This window comes from Hetaerina americana, unplaced genomic scaffold (genome assembly GCF_022747635.1).
Source record: "Hetaerina americana unplaced genomic scaffold, ioHetAmer1.1.p SCAF_7, whole genome shotgun sequence".
NCBI classification, from domain to species: Eukaryota; Metazoa; Arthropoda; class Insecta; order Odonata; family Calopterygidae; genus Hetaerina; species Hetaerina americana.
In genome coordinates, this window is record NW_027287316.1 from 65,857,761 (window position 1) to 65,877,744 (window position 19,984).

The 19,984-nt window shown below is 38.5% G+C and overlaps 1 long non-coding RNA gene across 1 annotated transcript in view; it reads right to left on the reverse strand.

Moving 5' to 3' along the window:
• The window catches only part of LOC139696461 (uncharacterized), a 452,594-nt gene that overhangs the window by 299,360 nt on the left and 133,250 nt on the right, over window positions 1–19,984 (reverse strand). The window contains exon 2 of the long non-coding RNA XR_011702624.1: window positions 2,490–2,567. This is a non-coding gene — a long non-coding RNA (uncharacterized lncRNA). The remainder of the gene's footprint in view (window positions 1–2,489; window positions 2,568–19,984) is intronic.

The window sequence follows — 19,984 nt, forward strand, 5'->3', positions numbered from 1 at the left end:
GTTTCACTGCTATGTGCATGGTATAATCAGGTCGAGAAACCGAACACTCGCACTGTGACAGTTCTGATCTCAGCGGGAAAAATTAGTTAGTGAAGCCATCGGAATCATACACACCAAAGCCCGAATTACTCCATAACTTTGTCCGCAATGCAGTCATCTCTAAGGAACTTCCCCGGAAGTTCACTTAATTGCACTTTGGATTGTCGAACTTAGAGTAGAGCTAGAAAATTGGAATTCGGCATCTAGTTAGATCCGCGATCAAAGCTGGCCATAATAATATTTTAACTTGCATTGTTTATTCGAAGTAGTCGTTTCCCCTCTCCCTCCTACTACGCTTCAAATATTATCTCCGAGAGTAAAACGTTGAATCGTGTGCAGAGCGAGTATAGATCCTTTTTCCCCTGTTTACTCTACTTGTGTTCGGAGCGCGATTTGAAAACTTGAACCTAAGTGCGGCTAAAGAATAAATAAGTTCGCATTATATTAGCTTTTTTCCATGTCTCGTTTGAAAAAATGAATTAATTCTTGTAATAATCGATTTTATTAGGTTTTTAATAGTACACTGTGTTTTATATCTAAATACAGCAATAAATATTCCTGTTAACAAAAAATGCGATAAAAAGGAAAGTTTTCACAATGGATAGGTTTTAAATTTCATTCATTAATTGTCATTATAAAGTATTTTTATGCTTGACCATATTTTTTAAACCAATGAACTAGCTTTTCTTTCTCTTTCTTTCTGGTTAACGGTCATTTTTTAGAGGCTATAATCTAGGAAAATTATGACGATTATTTACCTCCTCTTCGGAAAGAAAAGAATGAAATATCCCACGACTGTTATTAATCACGCATGTACGTGTTTGCGCTACGTTAATTTGTGCGCCAATGTGTATTTATATATATGCAATAGTTCAAATTTGTGAAAAAACGGCTGGTACCCTAGTATCCACTGTCACACGCCCGTTTCGTGAAGAAGGTATTCCCTTGGAATTAAATGTAGAATTAGTAAGCATTGCTCAAGCCTATTCGGGGCACGACTGATAATGACCCGTCGATAGATAGAACACGATCTGCTGGAACCAATTGTTGGGGGTCCACTTGGGAGGGTATTCCAAGCTAGATCCACTACCTGTCCCACTAACTCACACCCACTCTTTTGTGGCGTTCCCCCTATAAGTGGAGCGCAAGGGCAACTATTTTGCCTTCAAGTTCTCCCTCCACCTCCGCATCACCCCCTCGCTTTTGTTCCCCGGGAGCCGGGAAGCTCCGCCCTCTGCGGCGACGGAGAGGGCCTTTTGCCCGGCTCCTTTTTGCCGAGCGTCCCGGAAATGTCGGGTGATGTAAAGGCAAGCTCCCAGGACCTGGTTGGGAGAAGGGGAAAGGGGTTGCTGCTTCCCCCCCCCCCTTGGACCCACCATAAATCGGACCCAAAAAGAACGGTAATTTATTCCGAGTTTTCTCCGCGAACCCGATGGATACAGCCCGCCGCTGTAGGGCGAGACTTTCCCTCACCCTGATCCCCCTTCCCCCCCCCCACAATCGTCGTTCTCTCCGTTCGCTTTAAGGGTAGGGAGAGGGGCGCGATCAAATTTACGGCCCTTAGAGGAAACCGGGGGCGATTATCGGCGAGGCATTGTGCAGAGCGATTGAAACGCCCCTCCTCCCATCCCCCCATACACACACACACAGCCATCCGCCTGCAGTTCGGAAGAATTATTTCCTAATTGAGAGAGGGCGTCCCAGCTGGGGAGAATGAAGCGGTCGCGAATGAGATGTTACTCACATTGTGAAACGCGTTCTTAGGAAGGAGGCCATTTACATATTTTAAAGAGAGATTTGCACGCGTGACGCAATCCCTGAGATATTCCAGGGGTTCTAATGAACGCACTTGGGTGAATACGAAACTCGAGAACCACGAAATGGAAAGGCGGAATGAAAAATCTTCCTTGCTCGACGGGAGCTTAAGCAATCCGATCCCATTGAATCAACTTCTCACTAAAAGTAGGTCTACTCCGAGCAAGAAACTCATCAAGTAATTTGCGAATGAACATTGAAGGTTTTCTGAAAACTTTGAAGATTTTTAAAATTATTATTTTTATCATACAGTACCCTGAAAGCCATTGCTAGAGTGTGTAACAGGGGGTGATTACACACCAGACTAAATCATTTGGTAATATTACCCACCCTTGTTGCAATACCCTGACCGATTGAGACGTGCGTGCAATCCGTTAATATGAGGAGAGGTTTTTATCGTATATTCCTGATTAAATTAGACCCTGGTCCAGGCATTTAAATGCGTGTAAAAAAGGTTTGTTATCGCACAAACTGCTTTATTTTCAACGTGTAACAATTTCACAAAATTAATTCATCTATGATCATAAAATTTGGAACATCCACACTTGATTTTTTTCAAAGCGACAGTGAATTCTGTTTTACCACATCTCAAAATGTAAAAATATGTAGAAAGATAACGGAATGTCTGTACTCACCAGAATTTTATCACTCTTCCTGCTTCTTAATCTCGCTGGCTTGCTCCCCCTCGAACATTCCTTCACTGCTTTTTCCGACTATGGATAAAGAGAAGACAGCAGTTAATTCCTGATGCAAAAATTTATGTGTTAAAATATCTCAACTAATGATATCTTAAATTATTTTTAAAAACTAAGATTCACAGCTATTACACACAGTCAAATGTAGTCAAATAAGTACGTCTTTAGTTACGAGATATTAAATCTATAATCTTTAGGAATCACCGATCACATAGGCCCAAAAATTAGGCTTGCAGTAGAATCGGGGAGTCTACTATATTTCTATCCATGATTATGTAATAAATGATAGAGACTAAATTCGGGAACATAAAGTGATTCTTCAGCTGCTTCAACCAGGTGATAGCTATATTTAATCACTTAATAAATTGTTTAAATCCATACTTATGCGCTCCAAAACCTTCTTTGAACTCCAATGAATTTACAAAAAAAGAATAAAAAGATGTTACTTTACGTTCGATACGTGTATTTTTTTATTTTTTTATAAGGTCTTCCATCTCAAAGACGGATAAAAATTCTCAGTAAAACAGGCTAATCCCATTTTAGATAAAACAAAAGAATAATACTCACAGGTTTTCACATAAATTTTAATGGACGAGGAATTTCATATCCTTTAAAAAAATCATTAAATTTAGGCACATCAGTGTGGTTTATCGTGCTACTGAGTGAACATTTTCCAATTACTATTATGAAACCGTCAATTTTTGCAATTCTACATTTGATCAAAAAATGCGTCAAACTCTTCAAATGGACATTTAGAAACTTCAGTCATTTGCGCTAATTTATGAATAACATACTAACACGGTAAATAATTAGATTTAAATTCATTCCAGCGTGACCCATATTATTACGTCATCGTGGTAATTATGAACTCATTTCGAAGTTTTCGTCGACCGCGAACTTTTGCCGTTCCACGTCTTTTGTTCACGATCAATATTTTTTTATAAATTTAAACCCATCCGACACCTCCAAATCTCTTGAGAAATTCTATCTTCCTATTCCATCTACATAATTGAAAGGGGTAACCCAAATCCTCAAGCTTTGCCAAAAAAAAAGAATCATTTGTATGTCTTTCGCCGCGTTTCCTCGCTTCCCCGAGACCGTCACCGACGAAAAGGCTCCTGTTTCGGTCCCAGCCTCCCGCAACTAATTAACTCGCACCAATTAAATTAATCTATTTCCCTCACCCCCTTTCCCCTCCCTCTACTCTCCGGCCTCCTCCACCTCCAACCTCCCTTATTCACCCTCGTCTTCCCCTATCCCACACGGGCACCCTTCCCTCCTGCCCATCCACCACAGAACCAATCCCGTGAATCCACCTGCTACTCGTTAAGACATTCTCAAAGGGTTCCTTCCGATTGGCATTTGTGAGCTTTCCTCGATCTCTCCTCCTGCACACACAAGCACACAATCTTTCCCCCTCCATCTCTAACCCCTTTTCTCTTTCTCTGCCCTCATCGCTACCGTCCTCTTCTCCATCTTCCTCGAGAAATCGTTATTCTTCCATTTGTTCACTTAGAATATTTTAAATTTCAATTTATTTTTTTCCTTGTACTTCACGTCCTGATAATCCGATCTGAAAAGGTGATTGGAAAGAAAATAACTGTTATCACTTAGAAACAAAAAGCGCACCCTGCGTGGAATATCTTTTTTGTTTATTTTTCTCAATGCCGGAAATTTTAATTTTTTTTTCTTTGCTAGTCTAATGATTACGGAAGTTTTAGGATGAGCACACAATTTAATCATCAATGTATTTCTACCTATTGCTTAACAGGACACAACTTGACACTCCTGTCCGCCTCACCCTTATTAGTCTCCAATGTCAAATCAAAGCGTATTTTTACTCTCAGGGTGAAGCTAAATTTTATATAAATATATTTCCCAAATATATTTACTTCGCCTATCACATGGGACGGAGAGGTACTACATACATCAAGCGAAGAATAGCTCAAGCTAAGAGAGCATTCACAATGAAAAGACAACTGCTGTGTTCAAATAAGATAGAACTACAGACGAAGAAACAATAGGTGAAAACATTCGTTTGGAGCATGACACCCTATGGATCCGAAGCATAGACCATCGGAAAAGTAGACCAGAAAAGACTAGAATCCTTCGAAACCTGGCGCTGGAGGAGAAGGATCAAATGGACGATTCACATAAGAAATTAAAAAGAATACAGAAGAATAGACGCCGAACAGACCTAATGGAACACCACAAAGAAAAGAAGAACCAAATGAATTGGCCACACCCATGAGGTACAATATATTCTTGAAGAATACGAGAAGGAAGGAAATATAATAGAAGGAAAAATAGAGGGAAAATTCCCAAGAGGAAGGCAAAAGGATAAATACATGAGACGAATAAAGAAGAAAGTTTTTTCAAAAAATACCAGGAAGTAAGCCAATTAGCATCAGTTAGTTAGGATGAAGGGCTGCAGTCAACCAATCCTAGGATTGAACGACCAATGATGAATTTTTTATATTTCGGCATGGTGCGGTGGCCAACGAACAGGCTTCCCACCGAGAAGTCCCGGGCTCAAATCCTGAAGACAACAAATATTTTTCAGGGGCATCCCGATCCCTACTTGAGGTGCTTTGTGAAGAGTACTTTGAGTGAGTACCTCGTCCGACGGATGGGACGTAAAACTGCGGACCCCTTGGCGCCTTGCGACAAGAGTAGCCTAATCCCGACACCGGATTTCTCTCCACCCTTCATCCTTTCCCGTCCATCCCCTATGGCGCTAATGACCTTAGCTGTCGGTGGCCTTCCCTAAATACTACTACTACCGAAGGTCGGTTTGGTAGGCATCGGTATAGTTCACTCGATACTAAGACCGACGGTGTGTGGAATTCAAACATCAGAGTAGGGTGGCCAGATTCTTTCTATGCTTCCGGCTATGGTTTCCCAGGAAGCTGTGGTACACGAAAAATCACACAACTCGGGTTCTGCATGGAGCTCCCAGAGTCATGCCGGCATCGGCGGGAATCAACCCCAGGCCCTATGGTGAGTAGTCAACCGCTCTATTCCCGGGTTACCACATATCCTTACATGTATATATAATTGTATCTATAACCTTTGATTCTGTAGATGATGGCCGTGATGTGCAGACGTAAACTAGATATGCAAGGGACATTTCACTGTATTTCTGTGTAAACATGCTTTAATCTTAGTTTTTATACATTTTTGTCACTGCTGAAGAGCGTTCAATTTTGAAGATATTATATATATATATATATATATATATATATATACACACACATATATTTCTCGAAAGAAAACGTCTAAGCTAAACATTAAAATAGGAGGGCAAAAACTAGAGCAGGTAGAACAGTTTACGTATCTCGGAAGTGTTTTGGACCAACACGGTCAAAGTAGTAGGGACGTAAAGAGAAGAATTGCGCCAGGCCAAGGGGCTTTCACAAGGAGGGAGTTGATCACAGGAACGTTGAGTAAGGATATTAAGAAAAGGCTCTTAAAAACTTTGATATGGAGCGTAGCTGTGTACGGCGCGGAAACGTGGTCATTGAAGCAGGAGGATAGACGTAGATTGGAAGCTTTTGAATTGTGGGTGTGGAGAAGTATGGAGAAGGTGAAATGAACAGAGAAGAAAACAAATGAGGAAGTACTTGGTATGGTGGGCGAGGACAGGGGATTGTTGGGAGAAATCCTATAGAGGTAGGAAAAGTGGATGAAGGGGATATTGACCGGCGGTGGGATGTTGAAGACTGTAATTGAGGGCATAATATTAGGCAAACGAGGAAAGGGAAGGGACAGGATAGGGATGTTGGACAGGATGAAGGGAGGAAGAAAGTACTCAGAGACGAAAAGGAACCTAATTTAGAGTAGGATGCTGGATTTTGTGTTTTGTTAGGAGTCACATAATATTTATTTGGTAGCTGTGTCCATCCAAAAACCCTCCTTAACCGGTAGATTACCTAATAACAATAATAATATATATATAAGCATATTAAAAGACCATAAACACAGTAATCAACCCGAAGGTCGGTTTGGTAGGTGATGATAGAGTTCTCCCAGTAATAAGCCCGACGGCGTGTCAAAATCTCGCATAAGGGGAGGAGGGCCAGTTCTTTTCCCTGCCTCGGTTATGGTTTCCCAGGAAGATCTGGTACCCGAAAAATCACTTAGCTCCAGTATATATATATATATATATATATAATATACATTTTATATATATATAATATATATTTTATATATACATATATATATATATATATATATAATTGTATCATCAAGGAAAATCTCGTTGCCGCTAAAGAATTCTCAACAGTTCACTTCCACAGCCTAAGGGGGAGTGTAAGGAGCATTAGCAGGCTTTGAACGTTTCCTGATTCGTCAGCCTTATTATGACACTCGACGACGGCGGTGGCGTTGACCGAATTACGGCTTTATTCCGGAGGAGTAGACCTCGAAATCGTTATGGGAGGAGAGAGATGAGAAATATCTCCCGCCCCTCCCCTCGCACCCATTGTTCGCGCCCAAGAGCTCGAGCTGCGACGGAGATTGTCGCGGTTACTCCCTCCCGCCGCTGCCGCCGCCGTGGTCGATGCTCGCGCCGATAATGCCAAGAAGCGTTAAATACAGGAGGCGCGTCTGCCTCCATGTTATCACTTTCGGCAATCTTGATCTGGGGTCGTCTGGCAAAGGTGTGAATGGATGGTGGATGCCCGTGTTTAACGCCACTCTAGATTGTCGATTGACATTAAATATCACGACTGCGCAATTCTGATGGAATCTCTTCACTGGTAACACGCCTTGATTCACCTTCAATTTGATTCTAAAATTCAAGCTGATAAGCGAGCTTCCAATTCTTTTCCTTATACTTTACGGGCGAGGGTGTGAGTTCGTAACTATCGAAGATTTAACTCCATAACCGGAAGCCAAGAAATCCCCCAAAAATGTGCTTAGCAATCAAATAATCAAGATTTTTCAACGGATCAAATTGATAACTCATTAATGGAAGGTTTTTGAGAGTTCCATGATCTACCTTTTACTTGCCTGGTTGATAAATGCGTTAATTTTTGAATTTTCAGTTTATTACACCAAATTCGTTAGTAGTGCTATGTGGAAAATTATCACTAAAGGCAATCAACATATTTAAAGTACGTTTTTTGGTAAAGGTAGGTCCACAACAGCTAGTCGTACTATATAAATGTGTTACTTATCACAAGGTCTCCCTCAAGTTTGTACTCGTTCACTTCTTCCTTCCGCTTTTCACACTTTCATCCTGCCTTCTCGCCATCTACAAACATCTCCTCCATCCTTCTCCCAGTTTATACGAGGTTGATCCCATAAGTAACCGGCCTGACCTGGAGATAGCGGTAGCTGTTTAAAAAATATCACTGTATTAGAAAGTACGCAATATATAAAGCGTATGTTTCAAGTTTGAAGACGCTAAGTTGTTTAATATTTGTTTGGCAGTCATCAATAGCGAACGTTTTCAGGGAATTTGTGAAAATGGAGAAAATTGGTCATCGTTATGTGATAAAATACTTTCATTTGAAAGGCCTCAGCCCGACCAATATAAAAGCTGAACTGGATTCTACTCTGGGTGAGTCTGCTACTTCGTTTACAGGAGTAAAATATTGGGTAGCAGAATTTAAACGAGGCCCTACGAGCTGTCAAGACGAGCATCCCATTGGTCGACCAAATGAGGTGACGACTCCAAAAACAGTGAAGAAAATCCACAAAGTGATACTGGATGATCGTCGGCTGAAAGTGCGCGAGCTAGCAGACATAATAGGCATTTCAAAAAGTTCGGTACATCGCCTATTAACTGAAAATTTGGACATGAGAAACCAGTGTGCAAGATGGATGCCGTGTTTGCTCACACTCGAGCAAAACCAGTGTCGTGAAGATGTTTCAATTGAGTGTTTAGAAAAGTTTCACAGCAACAAAGCAGAATTTTTGCACCGTTTCATAATCACGGATGAAACATGGGTCCATTCGTATTTCACACCCGAGGCAAAAGAACAATCAAAACAATGGATTCAAAAGATGGAACCGGCTCGAAAGAAGGCGAAGACCGTTTCATTGGCAGGCAAGGTCATGGCGTCCGTTTTTTGGGATGCGCGTGGGATAATTTTCATTGAATATCTTGAAAAAGGAAAAACTATCAACCATAAGTAGTATGCGTACTTATTGCAAAGTTTCAGTGAAGAAATCAAGCAAAACCGGCCAAATTTTGCTAAGAAGAAAGCCTTGTTTCATCAAGACAATGCACCGGCTCACAAATACGTCATTGCAAAGGCCAAAATCCATGAATTAAAGTGTGAATTGCTACTTCATGCACCCCATTCGCCAGATTTCGCCAGAGCACCATCGGATTATTTTCTGTTCACAAACTTGAAAAAATGCCCGGTGGTCAAAGATTTTCTAACCGTGAAGAAGTGATGTCGAAGTGATGCTGGAGTTCTTATTATAAAAAGGGTATCCAAAAAACTGAACATCGCTGGGAAAAGTGTATAGAGCTGAAAGGAGATTATGTTGAAAAATAAATACATTTTTTCCAAATTTTTGTTTTTTCTTTGTTGGGTCGGGTACTTCTGGGACAACCCTCGTATAGCATACTGAGTTCTATTATGGACTTCAACAGACCACTATCTTCCAATATCCCTTCTAAACATTTTCTTCTCTCCTATTCGAAGTTTACCTATCAGCTGTCTATATTTTTCAACCGTGTTTAAAAATTGGGAAAGCTTAATTGTTAAAAAATAATATTCAAATCAAATCTCAATTAATCTAGTTTGAAAAGATATTTATTAATATACCACTGATAGCGCAAACTCGAGGATGGGATTTGTGGACACATAATTGTGTCATTACCCTAAAATCAGGGATTAAAGCTCCCGTTCACTCAAAGACTAAACACTATACATGGTTTATAACCAAGATATGTCGCGCGAGACACAATTCAGGAAATAAAGTAGAAAAAATTGACAAAATACACGTATTTTAACTTATTTACAGAGAATTTCAGGGGATGCAGTCATTAATCGTCCTAATAACCATACCCATTAAATACTATTTTGTCAGTAACGTCATTATCCGTGCTGGGCATTGCTTCCAACGTTGTCAACTCTGGAATATTTCATAGAATATACTACAGTTAACCAAATAATAAAAAGCAATGTGCAAAAAAAAGTAACATCTGTAATCATCAACACCTTGGAGAAACTTGAACAGAATATAAGTCAATGTACGAAACAAATATACTATTACTTGTAATCGACGTCAACTTGAATAATATAGACTTTATGAAACGTTTGCTTGGAATATATGAGAGAAGTGGTTGAATAAAAAAATGCTAATCTTCATCACATGGAACAATGACATGATTTTGGGATCATATTAGAAAACATTGGATTCATGAACCGAGCTAAATGAAGAGAAAAACTTTCTAATGAGTGGAAGACCACAAAGTTTCATTCAATTACTAGTAATCTGGGATGGATGCTTCTCGATAGTCCAAGACTTGACGCTAAATTAAAGCCATTACTAAGGGACTTTATTCACGACCTCATTGAAATAACCCAACCCAAACACTACATCAGCTGGAATAACAAATAGAGACACGATTAGAAATGCTATATCCCGTATAAATGTATTAGAATATAAATATTTAACTCACGCGCACACGCACAGCATGATAAGAGAAAAGCGCTGACCTAGCAGGTAAAGAAAAACTCATTTCCTGAATCCCTTTTCTTTTCATGACTGGTCTATACGTTGGTATTCATGGGAACAGGAAGAGATGCCTGTCGTACAATTTCATTGGTACATTTTTCTCCAAAGGTTGACAAAGTGAGCACAAAAATAGTTAAACGCTACCTTCGGAAAAAAATCATCCCCCCTTTACGTAATTTCTCCTCCTATTATGATTGATCTCTGTACTGGTAAACACGGAAATGGGGACATACTTATGAATATGATTTTTCGTACAGATGAATTAGTGAATATATAGTTTTCTTTTACGGTTCACAATCACATCACAGAGAAATAAAAAATACCAATGCAGCAGAAAACACCTCTTCTGTACCGGCTTCTTCTATTCTAGATTGGAGCCGTATTGGTACTTTATCGCATATCATTACGGTGGACTTCTGGGTGCTGTCAAGTTGTAGATGACTTGCTGAAATCAGTTCGAGACTGTGTAATTTCCCGCTATAATTTTTTTTCCTCTAGGCTGTGAGAGGGAGTGTTGATATGATTCAAACAGGTTTTTCTGGGATGCGAGAAGCACACGACATTCGTCAAGGGGACAATGAGATTCCACTGGATGGCCCTCAAATTTAAAAAAAAATTATATCCCGAGATTTCTGAGCGGGATCGGCCACCGAACGCGGCCGAACTCCTGATTTTGTGGTAATGATTCCGGAGGCGTATTTGCGACGCGAAACGGACGACTCGCGAAAGTTTCCCGGAAGGGCAATTGGTTACGCAAAAACAACTCTTCTGTTCCTTCTCAAGAATGTGAGGGATGCCGGGAACTTTGTGGAGACTGTTCCAAATTGGAAGTCCTCCTACAGTGAAAGCAACGATTCTCCGACCATGGGCTCCATTCTCGAGTTTAGAACGTTGGTTGCAAATGATCTCAGTCGTCGAGGAACCTAAAAATTAAATTACTAGAGGCCTGATATCGTTCGGGAATGTCCGGCTAATCTGTGTCCGGAAAGTTTGGAGAGATTAGTCTCTCACCGCGTTACGGGGACACGTATGCATTGAGAGCTGTGAATCTATTCTCAGCAGATTTACGCAGGTTTATATATTCAACACAGTAAGCAATTCGCGGTAAAAGTGACACATCAATGTGTAAAATTATCAACCAAGTTAACCCTCATTATTTAAGGTAAAAAAATTCCACCAATGAAAGTAGGTTTGGGACATTCCATTAACAACTCAATTCCACATTACTTTAAAAGAAATTTTCATCAAGAGTGCTAAAATGTATTTATTTCTCCCGCTTTTCATAATTTTCTCTGTCTTCATGTCACCCAAAATAACTTCCAATCCCTTTTATACTATTTCCAGCTTAATTCACGTTTTGGCTTATATTATGGAACTGCACATCTCTCTTGAAGAGATGATGTATTGAAGTTGACACCACCACTCTACTCTATTGATTGACTCTAAATTGTAGATTAGATTGTAGTATAGATTGACTCTAAATTATAATAAATGTTCAGTGGTAAATTTCTTTAAAAGATCAACGGGATTTGCTTACAAATTAGCTGGAGGTGACCTAGCAGTAGTTGATACGGTAAAATACCTAGGTGTCACATTCACTAAAGACTTAACTTGGGGGACTCACATACGTAAAGTCTGCGGTCAAGCAAATAAAAAATTGGGATTCATTAGACGCATTGTCGGCAAAAGTGACTCAAAGGTCAAGGAACGTTGTTACCACGCTCTTGTAAGGCCTCATTTAGAATACGCATGCAGCGTGTGGGACCCGAGTGAAAAAGGTCTCATTCGGGAAATTGAGAAGGTTCAACGCCGGGCAGCCCGTTTTGTAAAGAATTCCTACGATAAAACGCAAAGCGTTACCGAAATGCTCATGGATTTGGGGTGGGAATCATTAGAAGAGAGACGATTCAATGCAAGATTGAAATTATTAAATAAATTTAGATCCGCATGTTTCAGCACCGAGGTCTCGCAGATCATTCGTACTCCTACATACATTGGTCGCTTGGATCATGCATATAAAATTCGGGAAATAGATGCCAGGACTAGCCGACTCAAGGACTCCTTCTTCCCACGGACAATACGGGATAGCAACTGTAGGATTATAGATAGTAAAAATTCCACTTGCCACCCTTCAGTGTCTAAAAAATAATTAGTTCTACTTAAATGCATGCTCCTCCACTAACCTTATGTGTTTTGTTATAATAACCCATTCTTTCCGAATGACCTCATTCGTGTTCTGTTCATCTGTTTTTAAGTTTCCCTTTCAATCCCTCGTCCCTCTCCGCGGGGGGAAATTCCTGCTACCTGCAACGTTGGGTCGAATTCCCTTCCTTTTACTGTCTCTTTGGGGGGTTGAGTGTTTTGTGGTGCATTTTCATGTGGTAGTGATGTTTCACATTCTTGCTTGTTGTGTCCTGGCTTGCGTGTTTTAGGATGGCTTTCGTGCTGTATCCTGGGGTGCAGTTTTTTGTTCTTTGGCGGTTTATGTGTTTGCATGAGTATTGGATGGAGGGAGTTTTGCATGAGTGTGTGCGCTGCTGGGGTGTAATTTTCCGTGTTGTTTTTTGCATGTGGTATTTTTCGTTTTTACGGTTGGTGACCTAACACCCCCCGCCACACGCCCTTGCGGCGGCTTGCGGGGTATTATGTAGATGTAGATGTAGACCACCTTTCAATATCTCCTGCAAATGCTATGTCACCCCTCTCCCAATTTTTCCCAGAAACTTTCTCCATTCTACCAACGTGTTTAAATCTTCGAAATGTTGAAAAATTAATTTTTAATCAAATCTCAATTAGTCTTCTGCCGGATGGCAATCCAAACCTAATTACCAACGGGAATGACTAGAATCTTTTTGATGAGAAATGTTTTTAATATCTTTCGCAATTAAATAAATACAATATAACTGCATAGATATAGCATATAGGCTAAAAAATATTCTTTTTTTACGGCGATTGGCTCAAATTGGTACTTTCATTATCTCACGCGTTTTTTCGTTGATGTTCGGAAACGGTTTCGAAACTCAATTTCGTATTTGCATAACTAAAAAATTGGATGCCATAAAACTGATGATGAGCGTACAAAAATATCTTAAATAATGCATGCTTAAAATCACGATGAAGTAGAAAATACAGTTTAGTGTATTTATTGGCTTATCGTTTCCTTAGGGGCGTTCATGAAATGACAATACTATTTCCACAAAATCTACCAATCTCGATTTTGTTACAACATTAGGTACATCAACACGTGAAATCCGGCAAGATGGAATAGTGGTCGTTAACAGAGAGCCTAAACAAAACAATCAGTCGTACGTTTTATAGATTAATCCAAAAAATAAAATAATAAGATAATTCCAAAAAAAACAGGCATCCGGCAGGGTTCATCACATAATTGTCGGAAACAAACATGCAGCATTAGGAGTTATAAAATAACTGAAAACCCTGCATGGCTTCTTAGGGAGATTTGGCAGGAAGAAACATACTACCCAGAATATATAATTCCCAGAATTTTTATGGCTTACTTTATATCATTAAGGAGCAGGCAGACTACAAAATGTCCCACAGCGATTACCATACGGTGTCGCTAATATTCTAGAAAATCACTGATTTAAATAGCCACGCAAAAACTCATGTCCGCTGCTCTCTAGTGTTTTGTTTTGGCACTTTCGCCACTCTTGCAAATTTTATGGCTTTTTGATGAGTTTTTGGTGGGTGGAGCTAACAAGTAGTTTCAACGTCCATGCTAAATTATCTTTTTTTTTGATGACGCGAAATTTAATAATGCTTTCCAAAATAGCTCAAGGCAAAAAGCTTAAGACTCGCTGGAAAATTAATGTTCCGACTACAGAACTTATCTACTTCCGGATGAGCAGCCATGGCACACCACGCAACATAACAAAATACGCGCAAGTGACACAGCAACATATGCCTAAAAGTTACCAAGTTAGAAACTTGTTATTTTATAAAAAATCTAGGAGTTACGATTGAATTTTTTAATAAGTAAACACATTGTGAGGCATGGTACACGTATTTTCACCAGAAATATTTATATATATATATATATATATATTTATGTATATATATATATTTATATTTATGTGTATATATACATATATATATACACATAAATATATATATATATTTATTTATTTATGTATATATATATATTTATATTTATGTGTATATATACATATATATATATATATATACACAAATATATATATATATTTTTTTTATGTATATATATATATATATATATATATATATATATATATATATATATATATATACACCACTGAAATAACCAGGTAGAAAGAAATTATACCACGATTTCGATTTACATAATTTAAAAGTTTCATCGGATCAAACGGTAGCTCGTTTATTTTGAGTTCACGTGGACAATAAATTACAATTTTGATAATGGTATTTTAAAAAATAAAGTAAAATCACTGATTTATTTTCAAAAGAAATGAGATGAAGACATGACGTCAAAAACTTAGGTGTGATTACATGAGGCCTTTACAAAAAATTAACATGGCCAAATTGGTATAGGGACATTCTCAGCTTTGATGAGCATTATGAAGACAAACTATTGAAAATCGATCGAAAAACTTCATTCCACAAATTACTGCAACTAACACTAATGAAATGTTATTAGCTTGCCAATTTCAGTGGTGTTTGCGTGGACTAGTTCAGTCTCGCATTCAATTTATGTTTACATCATATCACATAATTCGAATAACTATTAATTAATTTCCAACTATTGATGTGTAAGCTGTGAGTACTATGAGTCACCGCAGAATCCACAAATTAAAAAAAAATCATAATTTCATTCGTTAACTGTTAGACAATCGAAAGCGTTAAATATTTTTCATCTTACCTTATTGGTAGTACATTTTTATTGAAAAATTAAAACAGAAGCTAGTGAATTAAGTAAGCAACTATCAATAATTTTAATCAGGAGACAAATTTCAGCACAGAAAAAAACGATTTCAAGGCATCAAAAGGGCGAAAGAAAACACAAGAGTGTATCTCTCTGGAACAGTAAACATGTATGACTGTAAGGTTGAAAGGTGAGTTGGAGGCAGTGGTAAAGTAGAGCTATTATAGGATACGAAAGATCAAAGTGGAAGGATTGAGAAACCAATGAAACTCTGAAGAGAGTAGGAGAGGAAGCCAATAAACAACTCTGCAAGAAAGAAGGTTTAAATTGCCGGGAAGAAATTTTTGCTGAAATATAAGCACCGACATTGCATTTAGAAAGGACTACATTTACCTAGAAACGCGAAAAGAATAATCTACACCCAACATTTAGTCAAATAAATTTGGAAAAGAGCTGAAAAGAGGGAAGATTGAATTTCACTACTCTATTCCACGCCTTATGGTAGAGGGTGTGCAATGGAGTGGTGCACCCAATCATTCCTTAGATTATATATTAAAAATTACACTTGTGACATCACAAAATACTAAAGCACCCTAATTTTTAATAGAAATATTTGAATTTAACTTGGAAGAGAGAATGGAGAATGACAGCGTATATGTGTGTGTGTGCGTATTAATTTAATGAGCAACTCCGTTTATTTGCTTCCAGATATTCCCAATAAAATGTACCACTTCATGTGCTACCAAAAATTTTCAAAGCATTGCTGGCTTCTTACCATGGATATGCTATGTTATGTCACTCCAAATTTTCATTACTAAATATCACCCTAAGTAAACCTGGTATATCCTCGCCCATATAGATATAGAAGATAAATATTATGTTGAACGAAATAAATGGAACTATCATTGTTTACAGTGATTAAATTAATATGATAAAGTGACCCCAAAAAATTACCTTTGTAATTCCACGTTTAATGTTTGTAAAACTAATTTTGTTCAAAGAGTATACGGAATTAATCTCATGGAAGGTATCGCTAAGCTATGTGCATGGAAATATGTACTAGACAACATTAATACATACGGACATTCTACTTGATTTCTAAAGTGATACCGCCCTGAGAAAGCGCAGGGGTATACTCAAGAAATATTTTGTGATCAAAAAGAAGATGTATATCAAATGATCAATAAAGAGTAGAGGACTAAAGTCTTCTAGGAGGAGTTATGTCTCCTTAGGGGCTAACCTGGCTGACTGGCCGTCGCAGGTACTAATCTTTTATCAACCCCGGGCGGCCATCTTGGCCCTCGACGGTATAAGAGGGGAGGCATCCGCAGAAGAAAGGTCGGTCGGTCTGGAGCAGGCTAACGGGGAAACATACTTCCTGACTTTAAATATATTAATATTATATATATATATATATATATATATATATATATATATATATATATATATATATACAACGATTGTACGGAAAAACTCACACGAGCGGTACAATAATGGGCTGACACAATAAAACACAAATAGAATAGAATAGCAACATTTAAAAGGACACTCACACGGTAAATTGTTCGAGCTTTCGGCCCTCTCAGAGGCCTTCTTATTATATAGATAGATATATTTTCAGTCTCACTTGAAGAAGGCCTATGAGAGGGCCGAAAGCTCGAACAATTTACCGAGTTAGTGTCCTTTTAAATGTTGCTATTCTATTCTATTTGTGTTTTATTGTGTCAGCCCATTATATATATATATATATATATATATATATATATATATATATATATATATATATATATATATATATATATAATTTTCCTCCAATACAACATTTCAAAGGCGTCTATTCTTCGGTGATTCACTTTTCCAATGTTCCATGTCTCTGATCTATAGATTGCCTTGATTTTTGGACCATTTAAATTCACACCACCATTTCTAAAGACCCCCGGGATCCACTTCTTCTGTCTCCCTCGATTTTTACTTAGCAACTCATTCGTTTCCCCCACGTAACTTTAAACTTGGCCGCGTGTCTTACTACACAGAGTACCACCTAATTTAATCATTTTGACTCCACGGACGAAATATAACAATTTGGAGGGCCCAGAACCAAACCGAATTTTGGACTTGGACTCAGGAAGATGAACCGAATTACACGGTTGTAGTGAAAAACACGTGAGGATCTTCCTGAGCTTTCCACAAAGTGAACGGAAAACTAGAGCTTGTTCCGTCCCGATTAAATAAAAAAACACACCAAACAAGGCAATGGTCGCAGTTGGCGATTTCGGCGGCGAGATCTAGAGGGTAGAGTGAGGGGGGAGAGTTTGAAAGGAGACAGCCATTTGCCGAGGAGGTGGAAGTTCCCAAGGAGCCAAGACTCAAACCACGTAATGAACGTCGACCGACTTGTCTCGACTCCATTATTTGGAATGCAAATTGCACTCCTTCCAATCTCCGTGCCACTTGGCATTCTTGACGGTTAAAAACGCGATCGCTTCACTCCATCGTCTCCTGCAGCATCCCCCCCCTCTGCAAACTCACATCTTGCAATTCTTCCACTTGCCATCCCCGCACTGATTCCCTGGACGACTCCTCTCTCCACCCCCATCCCTCCAACTCATTCCTCCTCCTCCTTTTCGTCCTGAACGTCCAAAATGAATTTAAAATAAAACCTCATCCCCCTTTACCCTCTCCTCCCTCCCCCCAGAGACGCGCAAAAAAAGTGCTCCCTCCTTCCTTCCTCCCCCGCTCCCCAATCCCCGAAAAATTCACCCTTTTCCTCGTTCCGTTTGTCTCCATGCAATGCCAGCGATATTTTTTCATCCCAGTCATTCAGGAGCCATGTCCCCTGTGGATGATGTCCTAAGCCCGAATATTTTTTTTCCAGCTTGACACGCGAATCCTGGAGCTCGCCAGATTGAGAAAAAGCAGCAGAAAAATCTGTCGTGTATTCTTCCTGGGATTAACATTTCATTGTCATATCCAATGGTTTACTTTTCCTTCCCATTTTTTTGTTCGGCTTGTCTCGACGTTCAATTTTTTCAAAGCGTGTCTAACGTTTCTGGGAGTGTGGATAATACGTTTTACGTAAGTCTTCACTGGAGTTCTTTTATATTTACTTCGATCCCATTTCCGTGAGTTGGGAACTCAATGGCTAATTGATCCCATTATAGACCCATTCTAGGAGCAGTGCAAGGCATCTCAATGACGCATTTCACGACGAAACTCGAAACTAAATGGTATTAAATTTCGGTGAGGCGAAGTCACTCTATTTGTTGGTTAATTATTACTAATTCAAGTTGGACAATTCTTTCGACTAAATTTGAGAATCTCATCACCATCATAATAGAAAAGATGTTTTTGCAGACTTCCAAGTTATCCAACTTTTAAGTCCACCTCCACAAATCTTCAAGGTTCCTTTAGTTGACGCATATTATTATCCCTTACGTCATGGCCTGTAATGATTCCTCACAATGTTCCTACCATTAACTATACTTGCACGAAAACTGAGCTTAAATTTCTACTTTGTCAGTTAGGTTAGATGCTATTCACTTATACCTGTATTTTAAGTCAAATTTTTCCTAGTTTAAATCAAGAATATAATTTTGAAATGCATATAATGTCTCAACGTCTTTAATGGAATCATTACATTTTACTAAGAAATCGTTATGCAGTCAGTGTTGAAACCACCTTCCTTTTTGTATATTATCATTTATTATTATATAACTTTAAGACATCATGTGTCATGTTAGAATCGTTGATGTAACGGTGTGGCAATATACCTATATCATCATCAACAGCCTTACAAAGTAGACCTAAATTTGCCTAAAACCATTAATTATCATCGCAGGCTTCTGATGCACTCAAATTATATTTTGAAGCTTATTTCGATTGCAATTTGAATATATTTTAAAAGAAAATGAACCATTAATTTCGTTCAGTGCATTATATAGATACGTATATCGGTATCGGTCGAAAAATGACCGTAAATACTCGATTTAATTTCTGCAATCCACTTCGGCGAAGTTATTTTTTATGGAATATTCCTTTACAATATTAAAAAATTCTAAATAAACTCCATTCATAGCTGATCATTATGGAATGCCGTTGAGAAGCACCCACTTTAAATTCAAACGGCAAGATTGTGATCGGTCGATTGGTTGCAAGTAAATGTTACGAATCGATACATGGACCAACCACTCAACAAACTCAATTGAAACTAATTTTACCCCGGGATATTGGCTATGACCTGTTCATCGATTAAGAGACATTCTTTCATGGAACTCATGGAGAATTTTAAAATAGCGTAGATTAACAACACCTGCCTTTTACGAGAAAAAGCGACATTTATTCATTAATTTTAGGCAACAGCCTATCTAGGGTAGTTTGTGAAGATTAGAATTTCTTCATCATGCGTTCATCCAATCCCATTAAAAAAGGTGTTAAGATGGCTGAATTTTCGATTAAGCAATAGAATATATATGTGAAACCCTCAACCGTATTAATTAAGGGGAAAACAAATAAGAAAAGTAATGACGAAGCTGAAATAAATGGTGAACGATAAAACTGGCTAAGGTATCAAAATAATTTAACGAGAAATTGCAGACACGTGGTATAATCTTCCCTTAAGTCTTGAAGACATGAGTACTAACTAAATTCGGTTGGCATTATAGCTAAAATATATATTATGTAGGGGCTAAATGCTCCTATAATATTTATAGAAGTCAAATTTGAACATATGAGCGTGTCAGATCAGTGTATATGCTCTTGTTCAGCCCACGTTGGCTTTTGGCATTTCCACTTCCAAAAGATTCGAGGAGCTGTTGTATTATAGAATGTAATTTGATTTAATCTTCGAGAAAAGTTT